The sequence below is a fragment of the Meles meles genome, chromosome 2, assembly GCF_922984935.1.
Source record: "Meles meles chromosome 2, mMelMel3.1 paternal haplotype, whole genome shotgun sequence".
NCBI classification, from domain to species: Eukaryota; Metazoa; Chordata; class Mammalia; order Carnivora; family Mustelidae; genus Meles; species Meles meles.
The window spans coordinates 103,315,889-103,332,413 of NC_060067.1; the positions used below are offsets into that span (position 1 = coordinate 103,315,889).

The 16,525-nt window shown below is 38.5% G+C and overlaps 1 non-coding gene across 1 annotated transcript; it reads right to left on the bottom strand.

The window, feature by feature from the left end:
* Positions 1-15,850: 15,850 nt before the first annotated feature.
* On the bottom strand, positions 15,851-15,957 carry LOC123937743. The gene has a single exon (XR_006817542.1). It is a non-coding gene; the product is annotated as a U6 spliceosomal RNA (small nuclear RNA).
* Positions 15,958-16,525: the final 568 nt, after the last annotated feature.

Here is a 16,525-nt window from a genome sequence, read left to right on the forward strand (position 1 = left end):
ACTTGTAAATTTTACTATTAGGTGACAGGGTGTGGACCTATTCTTGTTGACTTTGAGGGGGGTTCTCTGCACCTCCTGGATTTTGATGCTTGGTCCCTTTGCCATACTAGGAAAGTTCTCTCCAATAATTCTCTCCAATAGACCTTCTGCTCCGCTCTCTCTTTCTTCTTCTTCTGGAATCCCAATTATTCTAATGTTGTTTTGTCTTATGGTGTCACTTATCTCTCGAATTCTCCCCTCATCGTCCAGTAGCTGTTTGTCCCTCTTTTGCTCGGCTTCTTTATTCTCTGTCATTTGGTCTTCTATGTCACTAATTCTTTCTTCTGCCTCATTTATCCTAGCAGTGAGAGCCTCCATTTTTGATTGCACCTCATTAATAGCTTTTTTGATTTCAACTTGGTTAGATTTTAGTTCTTTAATTTCTCCAGAAAGGGCTTTTATATCTCCAGAGAGGGTTTCTCTAATATCTTCCATGCCTTTTTCACGCCCGGCTAGAATGTTCAGAATCGTCATTCTGAACTCTTGATCTGACATATTACCAATGTCTGCATTGATTAGGTCCCTAGCCTTCGGTACTGCCTCTTGTTCTTTTGTTTGTGGTGATTTTTTCCGCCTTGTCATTTTGTCCAGATAAGAGGATATGAAGGATCAAATAAAATACTAAAAGGGTGGCAAAGACCCCAGAAAAATGCGCTGTAACCAAATCAGAAGAGACCCCAAATTGTGGGGGGGGGGGGGAGAAAGGGGATAAAAAGAGGTTCAGAAAAAAATTTAAAAAATAAAACAAATAAAGAAAAAATATAAAAAATAAAGAAAAAATATATATTTTAGATAAACTAGTCAAAAAACGTTAAAAAAGAAAAGGGTAAAAGTTTTAAAAAATTTAGCAGAAATAGAAAAAAGAAACAAAAAAAATTGAAAAAAAATTGAATTAACCACAAGACTAAAGAATCATGGGGAGAAAGCCATGAGTTCCGTGCTTTGCTTTCTCCTCCTCTGGAATTCTGCTGCTGTCTTACGTATTGAACCTGTTTTCCTTGATAGATGAACTTCATCCTGGCTGGATATTTTGTTAATCTTCTGGGGGAGGGGCCTGTTGTAGTGACTCTCAAGTGTCTTTGCCCGAGGTGGAATTGCACCGCCCTTTCGTGGGCCGGACTAAGTAATCCGCTCAGGTTCGCTTTTGGGAGCTTCTGTTCCCTGAACGCTTTCCATAGAGTTCCGGAGGACGGGAATGAAAATGGCGGCCTCCTAGTCTCCGACCCAGAGGAGCCGAGAGCCCAGGGGCCCCACTCCTCAGTGTGCCCCCAGAGGACAGCACCCAATCACTCCCGTATCCCCAGCCTCCAGCTGCGCTCCGAGCTCACCCAGCCCCGCAACCAGTTCAAGGTAATCCTGAGCTGAGAGTTCAGTCCTTGGCTCTGTCTCTGTAGCTAGCTTCTCTATTCTAACACCTGCAAGCTCTGCGACACTCCGACACCCTCGATCCTTCTATGACCCTGCGGGACCTGGAGCCACGCTGACCCCACGTGGGCTTCACCCCTGTTTAGCCTCTGGAGCAATGTCCCTCAGTGGAACAGACTTTTAAAAGTCCTGATTTTGTGCTCCGTTGCTCCGCCACTTGCCGGGAGTCGGCCCTTCCCCCGCGGTCTATCTTCCCATCGTTTTAGATTCACTTCTCCGCCAGTCCTACCTTTCAGAAAGTGGTTGATTTTCTGTTTCTAGAATTGCTGCTCTTCTTCTCTTCGATCTCCCATTGGATTTGTAGGTGTTTGCAATGTTTAGATAAGCTATCGAGCTGATCTCCTGCCAACTGATGTAGTCTCAGCCTGCTACTTCTCCACCATCTTGACTCCTCCCCCATCTTATGCATTTTAAAACAACACATATAGCTGAGTTTATATCCCATATAATCTTTATTTTAGTTTTCAGTTAACATTATAACAAAGTTTTCCTATAGTCTCAAAAACAATGATCACAAGGTAAACCATAATTTGTTTACTCATTCATTTATAACTTGGTTTTCAAAGTGTTTCCTTTTCTTAATAACTGATTTATTTGCCATTATAAATATCACTGCATTAAACATCTTAAAACTTTGTCCACATGTTAACTTATCTCCCTAGGCTAAATTTCTAGAAGCCAAATTATATGAGCATTGTTAAGGCCTTTAGAATATATTGCCACATTTAGTTTTAGAATTTTATACCCTCTAAAATTTTAAACACCAGACTATGAGTGTTTTGACTTCCTTGCATTTTCTCTAAAGTTGACTGGTATCTATGAAGAAAACTCTGTAGTAGTAGTGGTTTTTGTGTGTATATGCATTATCTGTCATGGTTCTTTCCAAATTTGTTAATGGAGATTTTGGTGTTTGTGATAATTTCTATGGGCTCTTTATATGGGAATAATATTTTATATCTTTGATATTTTCTGTGACAATTTCCCCCTAATTTATTGTTTGCCTTCTAATTTTGGTTAGTGTAATTGACAAACAAAATTTAGAATTTTTATGTAGTTAAATTTATCTTATAGTAGTTTTTTTTTTTGTTTTTTTTAGCTTGATGATTCTCCTTTACGCAGAAATCATATTATACTCAACAATGTTTTTATTTTTGTAGTGTATGATTTTTACAGTTAATCCTTTAGTCCATTAGAGTTTATTTCAGCATATTAAAAACCTTCATTGATCCCACATTAATTTCCACCCAATAGCTGTCTGCTTCTCTTAATTCTCCTGGTTGAACAAGTTATCTTTGCCCCATTGGTTTGTGATAGCTCTCTTTTATCGGTTTTAAAACACTACATCAAACTCCATATTTTCTTTCATTAATCTGTTTATTTTTTTGAATGGGTATAGGAGTTTAAATTATCTTAATGTTAAAGTATGTCTATGCTGTCCTGTTATACCTTATTTAGAGGAACTAAGTCAATGGTCACGTACCTGAGAGATGCATTAGGAATAGAAGAAAACCCCCTCCTTAACACTCTAAACACACAATGACTCTTTCAAGGGAGCCACTAGATTTTTATATGCGTTTGGACTCTCTCCATAGGGTCTAGTAAAATTCCGTCTACACTGTGCAAACTCCCATAATATTTTCTATTGTCTGCCTGGTCAGAGGCCAGCAAGAGAATTGATTTCAGCAGCCATTTCCAGAGAGACTGTTGAAGTTCTGCTTTGAAAGCTTACCAAGATCTATGGACTTTTTTCTGTCTCATCACACTTCCTCTAAGGTCTTTGGGAGAAGCCACTGCTATTCTGTGCTAAGCTATTAAGTATAGAATTTGATGAGATTTTACATTCACTTCATGTAAATGTGGGATGGGGTATGGATATCTCCATAGGAGGCATGGATAAAATATGGCAGGAGACAGTAGAAAGAAGTGTGATTGGATTGATGAAGAGCTGTTTGGTGCATTTTATTTTCATTTATTTATTTAGGTTCTATTTATTAGTGAGTGAGAGAGAGTGTGTGTGCATGAGCAGGTGGAAGGGCAGAGGGACAAGCAGAATCCCTTCTGGGCGTGGAGCCCAACATGGGACTTGATCCCAGGACCCTGGGATCATGACTTGAGCAGATGTCAGACACAACCAACTGAGCCACCCAGATGCCCTCTCTGCTGCATTTTAAAGGCTTACCCATGGAATCAAAAGCACAGCCCTCTTTAAACTTTGCATTCATACTTTAGACACAGTGATAACACTCACAGAATTCTAAATATAGATTAGGAGAGAGAAATGCAAAGAAACTATGTTTTCCCAGCTATACAATTAATTAGAAGAGAAATCTACCTTCCTTTCAGTCCGCTTTTTATCACACCCTGACTTCAATGATTGAAATGACAGCGACAGTTGGAGCTCTTCTAGTACTCTACTGGAGTTCTTCTGATATTTTCCTTTTATATAATATATAGGCAGGGAATTCATGTTTAGAAAATTCCTAGTGAATTGCAGTAGGCCTAAAGTTTTCCTATTTTAATTCTGTATCCAATCCCAATAAACTAGGCCATGAAATCAATAATTCACTGGAATTTAATAGTTTTTCCATTTTGTTCTGCAGAATCTCATAAAACCTAGCTCTAAACTCACGCATGTCATATGCTTTCTGATGTCACTTTTAACATAAAAGTTAAAAGATAAATTGAAGCTTCTGACACATCTTGGATTGTAGTCTTTAATCCTGAATTATGACATGCTCCACCTTCACCCCTCATGCTATGAATCATATGTGCTTTCATTCGTTTGTTTGTTTATTTATTTATTTATTTAGAGAGAGGAAGTAAGAAAAGGAGGTGCAGAGGGAGAGAGAGAGAGTATCTTAAGCAGAACCCATGCCCAGTGCAGAGCCTGAAGTGGGGGTTGATCTCACTACCCTGGTATCACCACTTGAGCCGAAACCAAGAGTCAAGTGCTTAACCAACTGAGCCACCTAGGTGTCCCACTTTCATTCATTATTTGAAATTTTCTCAATTTTTAAAGTCCCTGTCTCTTAGAATGAAAAGAAATGTTTGTTTAATTTGAAAAGTAAAATGTAAAGTATGAATCAAGGCAAAACTATGTGATTTTGAAATGTGTGGGAAATATTGGAATCTATATTTTTTCTTATTTTCAAGAGAAATCACTTGCTTAGCATACTGAAAAACCACCTCAGATAGCAAACAGCTAAAGGCATGTCTACCTCATGTACCATAAATGGCATATAATTTAAAGTAATAACACTGCTACCAAGTAAAGAAATGGTTCTACATTATCTAGCTGTGTATGTCCCACCTCCTGTTGTTAGTTAATCCGATGTGAGATTTTCCTTTTGAGGAAGTTTTTGTACTAAATTGCTTGGTGAAGATTTGCTTTTGTGTTTCTTATAAAGAAATTCAATGAATTAAAAAAAAAAGACATTCAATGAATTAAAATGTTCCATGGATTAATGGGGAGCTTAGACCTCCTAATGTCCTTTCTTTCATTCCTTAGTATTAATATAAGAGATCGAAGGAAGTCATAAATACAAGTTTTATCAGGATGTTTTCTGTGATTTTGATCACACCAAAGAAAGAATTCCTGATGTGGCAACATCAAAGCTTAAACTATGAGGACTTACTGTATTCACTAGAAGATGATACATTTAGTTTTTCTCTTTACAGGAGGAAGCATTTGGCTATTGCTTAATGAGTTGTATACATGCTGTCTTTTATGCTTTGAGTTTGTTATTGCATCTGCAATTTATGAAAAGCTCATCTTTTGGGTTTAGCAGATGGACACACTTGAATTAGGTTTGCAGAAAAGTCTTTTCCGAATTATATTATATAAGAGACTAAAGCAATACTTGCCTCAAGATTTTCTGGACCAATGATTAGACCCAAAGACTCTTAGGACAAAGAATAATTTGTGGTAAAAACACCCAGAGCTCTCTCAGGTGGGAGGGGCAGAATCCTTCTATGAAGGACATGGTTCCTACCTCAAAACAGTCCTTGAAAAAGAGCCCATTGTTTTTCTGACTGACTGACCCAGATTCCTCAGCTGCAGAGCAAAAAGCCTATGAAATTTGCTTTTGATTTTCAAATGAAATGCTTTTGAGTCAGAATCCCAGCATACTGTTAAAACGGACCGAATCTGTAACATGACATTGACTATACATAATGTACATGTGCTGCAAAAATTTTATGGGCTTGGGTCAAATCCCTCAGAAGAGAAACAGGTTCAAAGAAGAAAAAAAGATCCTCAGGTATTTTTAGACTTTTATAAGCTAAGTGGAAGAGTGGTCATAGTGACCTTAGGAACCTGGTAATCCTGGTAGCAATTTGCTTTTAAAAGTAGAAGTTAAAAACTTCTATCTTTCTTCTACTTTTTAACTGGAGGAATATAGTCTTGTACAAAATTTCTGTGAACATAAGATTTGAAAGAAACATGGTCTTAGAGGAAAGAATGGAGGGTGGGGTTGAAGGAGAAAAAAAAGTCTGAATGAGGCAAAATGAAGGGTTACTAATACACCCCAAGATCCAACTTAAAAAGCAGTTTAGGAAAAAACAATTAAGCAGAATTGTTGAGTAGAGTAATTTCGTTCTATCCTGGGCGAGTGAAGTAATAGGAACATGAGATAATACGAATTTTTTCTTTCTCCCACTCTTTCTTTCTCCTTCCCTCCCTCCCATCTGCTCTCCTTTTCTCCCTCCTTTCTTTTTCTTTTTTTTCCATAACAAACTGAGAGGACATTATCAAAAAAGGGCATATAGATGAACCTGTGAAAAGCAAATCGACTTATAGTTATCCTTTGGTATTAAGAAAGGGGAACTTAGCCTGGGGACCCCTCAGGAATCTAAGGATGAGACTTGGTGGTTTATGAATTCTTAAAATTGTCAACATGTGTCTATTTGCATTTTTCTAGGGAGAGAGTACTTTCTTATCTTCCACTAGATTCTTCAGAGGTTCCATGGCCTACAAAAGTATGAGAACCATGGATAAAAAGTATTTGAAGCAAGAGCAATAATTAGACACTACCACAATTTTAAAATGATATTTTGATATAACCATGGTTTTCCAAGTACATATTTTTCCTTCAGCTCCGGGACTGGAGATCGGGATAGCACCATTTTCTGTAGACTTTAGGTTGTGATCATCCCTATAGCACTATTGAAATGCAAGGTAGAGTCCTGGTAGGAACTTGAAACAGTAAAAGGATGTTAGTGGGAAAAAAAAAGTGAAATTTGAGTAAAATCTGTAATTTAGTTAACAAAATTGTACCAATGATAATTTCTTAGCTTTGATATTGTACTGTGGTTATAGAAGATGTTAAAAGGGGAGGCTAAGTAAGGAGAGGGTATACAGGAACTCTGGAAGTCTGAATTCATGCCTCTTCAAACTTTAGTTCCAAAAAAAAAAAAAAAAGTTAAATGGCATCATCTTAACTTTTGGTTCCAGCTCTGCTTGAAGTCTGACAGTTCTATAACATTGCAGTTAAGTGGGATAATATACTATCCCTTTTTCTTAAGAAGATTTACACAAAATAAAATTCTCTATCTTACCTTTGTCAGTCTGGGCAAGTTACATGAGCTCCTTAATATATAATGTCCTGAAAATGTGGTAAATTTGATCTTTCCTCTTTTTTTCATTTTGATGAGGTTTTTTTTTTAAGATTTTATTTATTTTAGGGATAGCTAGAGAGTGAGTGAGCAGGAGGAGGAGCAGAGGGAGAGGGACAAGCAGGCTCTGTACTGAATGCACAGCCCAATGTGGGGCTCAATCGCATGACCCTGAGATCAGGACCTGTGCCAAAATCAAGAGGCAGGTGCTTAACAGAATCCCCCAGGTACTCCATTTTTTTTATAGATTTAATTTTTTTAAGGATTTTATTTATTTATTTGACAGACAGAGATGACAAGTAGGCAGAGAGGCAGGCAGAGAGAGAGGAGGAAGCAGGCTTCCTGCTGAGCAGAGAGCCCCCTGGGATCATGACCTGAGCCAAAGGCAGCAGCTTTAACCCACTGAGCCACACAGGTGCCCCCCAAGTACCCCATTTTTGCTGAGTTTTTAATACATTCTCATTTGATAGCAACTCCTGGACTCTATTGTGCTTTATTCTTGATCTTGAGCACAGCTCTTACCTTTGTGTTACTTCTAGGCAGCATCATTAACATAAAATGTCTAGCTATTTCTTTTCCCATCTTCCATAATTATTAGAATCTTGATTATGATTTTTTCACATTAAATTTGAACACATTACCTTTTCTCTTTTTTATCATTTCCACAGAATTCTTAGAATTCTTCTTAGTAATAATACTATATTATTTACTCTTGGACATCCAGCAACTGTCTGTGCAAGAGGATATATATAGGTTATCTTGAACTCTATACCCCTACCTTTCATTCTTTTAAAAAACACTTGAGTGACTATTATGTGTTACAAGCTACTTTTCAGCTGAGAATATTACAGGTAAGATCCCTGCTAGATTCTCACCTTCATACCTTCATTCCAACCCAAGGGAAGGGGGAAGAAGGGAGTCCAGGACAAGTGGCTTAGCACTTTTATTTATTTATTTTAAAGATTTTACTTATTTGTTTTTTTAGCCAGAAAGAGAGAGAGAGCATGTGCAAGTGAGGTCAGGAAAAGGGACAAACTCCGCAATGAGTGCTAAGCCCGATGTGGGACTCAATTTCACAACTCCAAGATCATGGCCCTATGATCATGACGTGAGCCAAAATCAAGAGTCCAGTGCATAACTGACTGAGCCATCCAGGCACCCCAAGTGGGCTTTGCATTTTGGACGTCACTTGGAGGTTATACCCACCTCAGTTCTGCTCATATCCATTAACCCAACCATAGTCATATGACCTCACTTACTTTGCACAAAAGAGGCACATGAGTTTTCCTGCTGAGCTGCCTGTACTCCCTAAGACTTAGTGGTGGTGGGACTATCATTTTAAGGAAAATGGAGAGAATAAGAAGGAGTCTGCCACTGTGGATTTTAAGTTCCGGAGTCATATATTCTAATATGCGTCTTTAAAAATCCACTTTAATAGCTTAGTGGAGACAAAAGTGGAAATGTGGAGACCAGGTAGGAGGCTACTTGTAGTAGTTCAGGTGGCATATGGTGGTGGCTACTATATGCTGGCAACATACATATTCAATTTTTAACTGATAACTAGTGTTAATTTTCACTTGCTTAAGGAGATCATTGTAAAACTTAATTAAATGTAGAGTATTTATTATAATTATGATTGCCTTCACATAATCATTCTTTTCTCCACTTGGAAGTTGATCACATTCTTATATATATAATTATTTTACAATAAATGTAATAACTTACTTTGGCTTTATTTTGGCTACTAAGCTAAGAGTTCTCATTTACTTTACAACACGACGTTAGCTGGGAGGTGGCCTAGGAAGTCTTTGCGGTAGCACCAGTGAGAAATAAGAGTGGCTTAGACGAGGGTTGTAGCAGTGCAGATGCAGAAAAGAACAATTCAGGATGTATATTTTACAGGCAGAGCCAACAGAACTGGCAGGTAGAGTATGGGAGGTGAGAGAGAAGCTAATAATGACTCACAGGTCTTAGCCTTGATTGATATGGCCAATGGTGCTGCCACTTACTAAGCTATAGAAATCTGATGAAGAAATGGGTTTCAAGGGGGTGGTGAGAATCAAAATTTTGGTTTTGGTTATGTAAGTTTGCGATCAGAAAAAGAAAAACCAAATGGACGTCTTATAGATGATTAAATCTAGGTGCCTAAAATATAGGTGTCAGGTCAGGGGAATCTATAAATTGACTGGGAGTTCACACTGGAAAGATGCCCCTGGAAAGTCTGAAGGATGTGTTGAGGCACGTAAACTGAGGAGAAAAGTGAAAAGTTCCAGGGGATCTGCCAGGCAGAAATAAGTATGGTGAAGAGTCTGAGAATGAGTGGGCTGCTTAACTAAAGGCCCTGCTCTTAGTAGCATTCACAGATGGAGAGAGGCCTATCTCCATAAAATACTTAGATTTTCATTGTGACTGCCTAGCTAAGTGGCTATTGCTAACAGTGGATTGGAATATCCTAGACAACCTTCTTTTGAACAGGGCTTCAAAGAATGTAGTTTGTAAGCCTCTAACTTCTGCTTATGTATAGTCTCTATTCTTTTGGCCTATGAGGTCCTTCTTCTTCACTCCCCAGAGTGCTACTGAGACCGGGCAAACATTCAGAGTCAGCTGATATGTTCATCAGGATAGGTTTAGTAGGACTTTGTAAACATACCATAATGGTTGGAGTCTTCACTTGCATATCCTTGAACTTTAGACTAGGTCCAAAGGCTTTAAAAGAATACTCTGAGCTCTTTGGAGCTGGCATCTCATCAGGTAATAACAACACTCTTGTTAGTCAACACCCAGGAGTAAAATTGGGAATGATGAAGTGTTACTTTGTAGCACTTGCCACTTTCAACTTTTTATTTGGTCTCCTGTAGTCTATTCTTTTGTGTCTTCCCTTCCCACCCCCTTTCTATCCATTTGTATCACTTTTTAACAGTTCATCACAGAAAAAAAGTAAGACCTGGATGGTCTCCCTCTCATTTTCTAACACTTTTGACTAAAAGAGGATCTGGGACTATAATCACTTCCAGAAAGGATGTGAGTTGGGTGCCAGTAAATGGACTCTGGCTTCCAAATATGTGCGTGTGTAGAGACATGAGGGCAGGAGAATTACTTTTTTTTTTTTTTTTTCCTGCTGGCAAGACATCGCTATTTGCTTATGCTGCTGGTCTTTATTTTGGAGCACCAAATCTGCTATCTGGTGAAATATTTTAATAATGCCAGAGGCCAACTTGCCCATTATTTTGGATTCTCTCTCTCACTTGGTCCTTAAGTTTCATACATTTACTTAGAAATCAATATAGAAAAGAGTATCTCTTCCTTCCTCCCTCCATCCCCCACCCAACCAGCCAGCCAACCATCCATCCATCCAAAATTTTTTGTTCAGTCATGCATCATTTATTGAGTGGGTACTTATGTTTTCTCTCCTATAGAGAGAATTGTAAGAACTTTTAAGAGATGATTTTATAATCTCTGTTTCTGTATGTGTATGATTTTTTAGGGTAGTTTAACTTCCATGTATTGATCATGTAAGATATAATTCTTAGTTAATATTTGCTTAGGTTTGTGATGGGGTGAGTCAATCTGAAGCTATACTTAGGAAATTAAGAATGAACTTTTTTAAGACTATGGGGTTAGTCACTGGTAGCTTTTCATAAGACAAAGTCTTAAAGTGGACCTTAAGGAAGTGTAGGTTTGAAGAGGTTATCCAATGTGTGGATCCCAAATCTTCACCACATGCCAGTCCTTATTTACTCAGAGGGGGAGAAAAGACAGTCTTGGTTCTGATCTTTATTACTATGTTGAAAGCTACTCATTACTTTCTGTAGCATGGTTTCTTATTATATTCAAATTTTTTTCTACCCATACTAATCATCTTAACGATAAGCTCTATTTCCTCCTGACCTCAGTATCCCCCTTGGCAAGTGGCATAGTACCATACATGTCATAGGCACTCATAAGGGCATCTAGAAGAGATTTAGTGTTGAAGAACACAGACTTTGGAAATGGGATACTAGGATTCAAATGAGTTGTATTAACTTTTACTAGCAGTGCAACTGTCTCTCAGTTTTCTCATCTTAACTTGAGGATAGCAAATAGTGCTACTGGCTTCATAACATTGTTGTGAGAATTAATAAGGTATACAAAATGCTTAGAAGTATCGGGATATCATCATCATCATCACCAAATGTTTATGGGAATAAAATGGAAGCATAGGGACCATTTTGAATGAGAAGACAGATGGGTAGTTTAGGCAGGGATAGCCGATGAAATGTTTTTTTAAGTGCTAAGTTGAGTAGTTCAGTAGATAGAAGTAATCAGCAATCATGGGGCCTCTGGGTGGCTCAGTTGGTTGGGCATCAGAGTCTTGGATTCAGCTCAGGTCATGACCTCAGGGTCATGAAATTGAGCCTGGCATCAGGCCCCCACTCAGTGGCTCAGTGCAGAGTCTGCTTGAGATTTTCTCTCTCCCTCTCCCTCTACCCCTCCCCCTGCTCGAGCTCTCTCTCTTTCTCAAATAAATAAATAAAATTTTACTTCTTTCAATCATTTGGGGGGTGGTTTTAGCATCAAGTCTAGAGGCCAATCATTCAGAGTTAGAGACTCAGGGCCACAGCTTGGTCACGATGGTGGAGGAGGCTATAGTAAAATATGCCAAAGAAGGCAGGTAACCAACCATGAAATCATTACGTATTTGGTGTGCTGAGAGTTCTTTATATCAAAAGGAACATTTATGCCTGCATTTATTTGGTAAACATTAAATTAGGATATTCTGCTAGGTAAGGCTATCAATTAAATAACAGCCACTGTATCTGCCCTCACGTTATTTATGGTTTTGTGGGTGGCCAGTGTTTAAACAACCTCAATAAAGTGCAATGGGTTTAAAGATGGAGAAGCCCAGAAGGTGATGGGAGGTATCTGCCAGTCTGTTTTTCGCTCCCTGAGCACTCCATTCTGCTAATTGTATTTGGAAGCCTTCAGAATCTGGTTCAAAGCCTACCTTCTACTGGAATTCATTGCTTTATTAATTTTCTTTTCTCTTGTCCTTAATATTTTCACTTTATAGACATGCATTGATGCTTAAGTTTTCATCTTCATCTGAATCTGTACAGCTTTCACTCAAGAAGATATAGCAACAGAGTTCTGGAATGCTAGCTCTACTCCTACTTTCCTGCATCCCTTTCTGAAAATCCTTCTGGAATTAGGGATTGATCCCTCAAAAACATACTCATTCATATCTTCTTTCAGAGATCTTTTGAAGTCTGAGGTATCTCTCTGGAGTCAGCATTCACTTATCACTTTTCACCCACTTTTAGTAGTTTTTTCTGTATCTTTGTATTTTGATTAATGTATTTTATCTTCCTTTTATCTGGGCGAGCCAAGTCCATGATGAAAGTTGGGAAGTCGGATATCCTGGCACCTTGAAGAAGTAGCCAGTTCTGGGTCTCATTTGCAGTGCATTTTTCCGTGATGAGCACACATCTTTTTTTCAAACCATGGCCAAGAAGGTAGGATGTATATTTGTTGAACTACTGAAAAATCTCACTTATTATAGAGGCAAAAGAAAAAAAAGCCCAGCTCTTACTGCAAAATAAATGAATAGTCTTAGTGCATATTATTAGTAAAATTGAATCTTTAAACAACAGCCTTTTCTTTAAACAACAATCTCCTGAAACCTGATGTGGTGTGAGATAAGAGTCACAGAGCAGCAAATTCAAATTAACAACTGTAAACCTTTGAATTGCATGCTCAAAGTGGCTGGTTACGAGAGAACTGATTTTTACAAGATGGTGAGACAGGCAATTATCTATTGTCTCTTACACTAAGACTAATCTTTGCACTGACTCATTTTAGACCCTTTCTCCCTCTGGAGAATACCATCTGCACAGACTGCAAGGTCTAAGATAGCAATGATCTGCTCAACATATGTGGAACAGATGGTTGAAGAAATTATCTGCCCATTCAATTGCTACATTACTCATTTCCGCCACCTTGCTGCCCATGCAAATACAAGGCTGTATAAAGCTGGTCTTCAGGTCATTCTGCATGTTGATTCATAGAGGCCACTTGGCATGGCTGCCTGTGGAGGGGTACAAGGGCCAGCATCCGCAGACAATGTTACCTAAATTCCTGGCAGAGCACTTTTAGGGAGTAAGAAAAAAGTAAGATGATGTCATTCAGGTGATGTCCAAGTTACATTTTCAGTTTCCCTAAGGTGTTGTTTGAGAGCTCATTGGGAATGGACTGCAGTCAAAGCTCTGTAAATTCAGTTTACATTCTGTGTCAGTCGGGTTGGAAAGTCTTGTCCCAGACTAGGAGTAGATATCCAGGAGCAGAGAGAAACTGAGGAGTAAGAAAAAAAGCAAATGGTGGCGATGAAATAGCTCTTGTTGACCTCAGCTGTTGCTCTCATTGTCATCCCCATGTGTAACAAAGGCCAAATTTTGGAATTTGAATGATCTAATTCCTCAGTGAGGTAAATCACAAATGGTTCCATTCAAATATTTCTTAATCTACATCTTATGCCATAGATCCAGGAAAGAAAAGAAGAAAACCCCCCAAAACCCAATTCTATGGAAATTGAGTTTGTAGTCCCTTCAGTTGACTGAATTTTGGAAAAAGTCATACTCAATTCGTGTATCCTTGCATTAATTAGGCGTACTATCAGGAGGAAAGCCAGGTGAGTTGAAAAGGTCATGTTGAGAACCCATGGTCTTTACCACAATATTTTCCTGTTTCCATTTAATTGAATTTTAAGTGGGTTCACAATGAATGGGTAAAACCACTGTACTGTTTCTGCCAGTTGGTTTTAATTAGTGACTGGGAATAAAAAGTCTTGGTTTAATTTAGCAATGAAAGGGTTATTTTGAAGCTTGAGATGAAATGAAACAATATGCCGTATTAGGTTTTCCTTTGTTTGTGGCTATTTTTCTGTCATTTCTTTGAATTTATTATATACTAGTTTTGTGCCAAGCACTGTGCCATGGAGATGGTACCCCTGTCCTGTGGACCTTACTCACTATAAGATCACTTTATTTCATATACTTAATTAAGAAATCTTTGAGAAAAGAAAACTCTTGGAAAAAAAACCCTGATTTTTTTTCACTCACAGTAAAACAAATGTGAGAGCATGATAGATTTAGTGTGGTCTTCCACTTCCATTTTTATAAATCATATTTTTCTGACCAAAATGTTTTCCTGCTCATTGAAAATATTGGTATATATTCTTTTAAGTTAGTATTCAGTGTAAGAAATACAAAAAAACTCATTAATCAGCAAAATCAGTAATTTTTATATAATTTGTGTAGAAAAATGGCATATGGCAAAACAATACTTGTGACTTTGTAATTAAGTGGTAAGAAGAGACCACATATAGCAGGGATTCTAGCAGGTTGCAGGAAGCTCATAGGTATTTAAACAAAAGGAGTCTAAAAAAGTTGGCTTATATGGCTCAGCCATACTTGTTTCTCCCTTTTCTTCTTCACTCTATTTTTTTTTAATCTGGAAGATACTAGTATGGAATAATTAACATGGTGAAGTGGCTTTGCTTTTTACGGTTTCCTAAGGCTATGACTTTTTTACAGAAATTCATTCCACTGGAAATCCCAGCTTTCCTGTTTTTATTATCCACACTTCACATGGTGGTTTAGACTCAATTGGGCATTGCGGTGTTTGGAGAGCAGTCTGTTTAACACAGGGAAATGTACTGCTACTTTCATACCCATCTCTCACAAGCCATGCTCTGGGCTTGATCCAATACACAGTCACGAACACTGAAGAAACCTGTCAGTATCTCATTTTCTCCCAACTTTGAAGTCAGCTCCTTTAAAGAGATTTTATTTCAGCTACGTTTATTGGGCCTAGTTGAGTGGATATCAGAAAACAGGTAAGGTGGAAGGAGAGATGACTACTGAAATGTAATTTCCCTTTCATCAAGAGGAGCTCCTTCACAATTTGGACCACCCAGCTGCTGCCCAGAGGTGCAGAAGGCTCAGTGGCCTGCTCGCATTGCCTGCTGAGCCTGTGCTAGAAAAAGCAAACCTCTCTTCATGCAACCATATCATGATAGCCAGAGTAAGTCCCCAGCCAGCTCTCCTAAAGAGAATTTCTCTTCTAGAGGACTGTCCACATATTTGGCAAAATATCTACAGCACATGTGCAGTAATTAAGCTAGCCGACAGCAGGAGAAATGGTAATATGTACACAGAGGTTCATAATAACTCGTAATAGGTAGACACAGCAGATAGCCCCAGTGTGGAATAACCAGGCAAAGGAGGAGAGAGAAGGTGAGATTTGGAAATTATTGTGATGAGATTGTGGTGTGAGGTGAGGAGTGAAAGGGGAAGGCGAGTCCTTGCATCCACTCTGGGCAGTGTCAGCAGCCTGCTCCCTTGTCAGAGGTGCAGACCAGGTGAATGGTCCAGTGCTGCAGCTGGTGCCTGCTCATCTGTCTTCCCAACAGGTATGAACCATCCTGGACTCAAAACTCCTTGCAACGATTGCTGTTGAGGTTTTTCTTCTGTGTTCACAACTTCGACAATACAGTAACTTGTTCAGTCCATAGATGGTGGAGAATTTGGAAAACAAGACCAAAAGCAGTTCAGGCACTGTCAGTGCAGATCCCCCAGTCTCCACACATTTCAGGAGCTCCAAGGGCAGTATTTGCATGTTACTTTGACTGTAAACTCAGGCAGTTTGGTTTTATTTTTTTTTATTTTTAAAAATTTTTGATTTTTTTTATTAGCATATAATGTATTATTAGCCCCAGGGGTACAGGTCTGTGAATCACAAAAATATGGAACGCTTCACAAATTTGCATGTCATCCTTGCGCAGGGGTCATACTAATCTTCTCTGTATCGTTCCAATTTTAGTATATGTGGTGCCGAAATGAGCACAGCAGTTTGGTTTTAATGTTGGAGGCCTTGTTGTCCTCATTTTATAAGCAATAGAAGAGGGTTGCTTTTAGAGTATACAGTGTTCTTAAATCTAGGTGATATTTGTAATGCTAAAAGCCTTTTTGCAGTTTTCAACATCTCCTTGTTTTCCCTGACTGCTTCCTCTTTCTGGTATTATAACTGGGTCTTGGTAAGGTTCCAGAGAACCACACACAAAGTTTTTGATAACTTTGACAGTGTTACCTTTAACCTATAGGAGGGGCAAAAAAAAAAAAAAAAAAAAAAAAGGCATTTAAAAATCATGGAAATAAAATCAGGTGTTTTGTTTTTAAAGCTTGCGCTCCCCTTGACGTTACAGCAGTGCTGGCGTCTGCCTCCAGCCCCTCAAGTTACCAGGCCTTCCCTTTCTGATAAGGAAAGGAAACTCGGGCATTTCCTTTCTGGCCTTTCTGTGCGAGTCTGCCGGAGTCTTTTTTTTTTTTTTAAAGATTTTATTCATTTATTTGAAAGACAGAAATTACAAGTAGGCAGAGAGAGAGAGGAGGAAGCAGGCTCCCTGCTGAGAAGA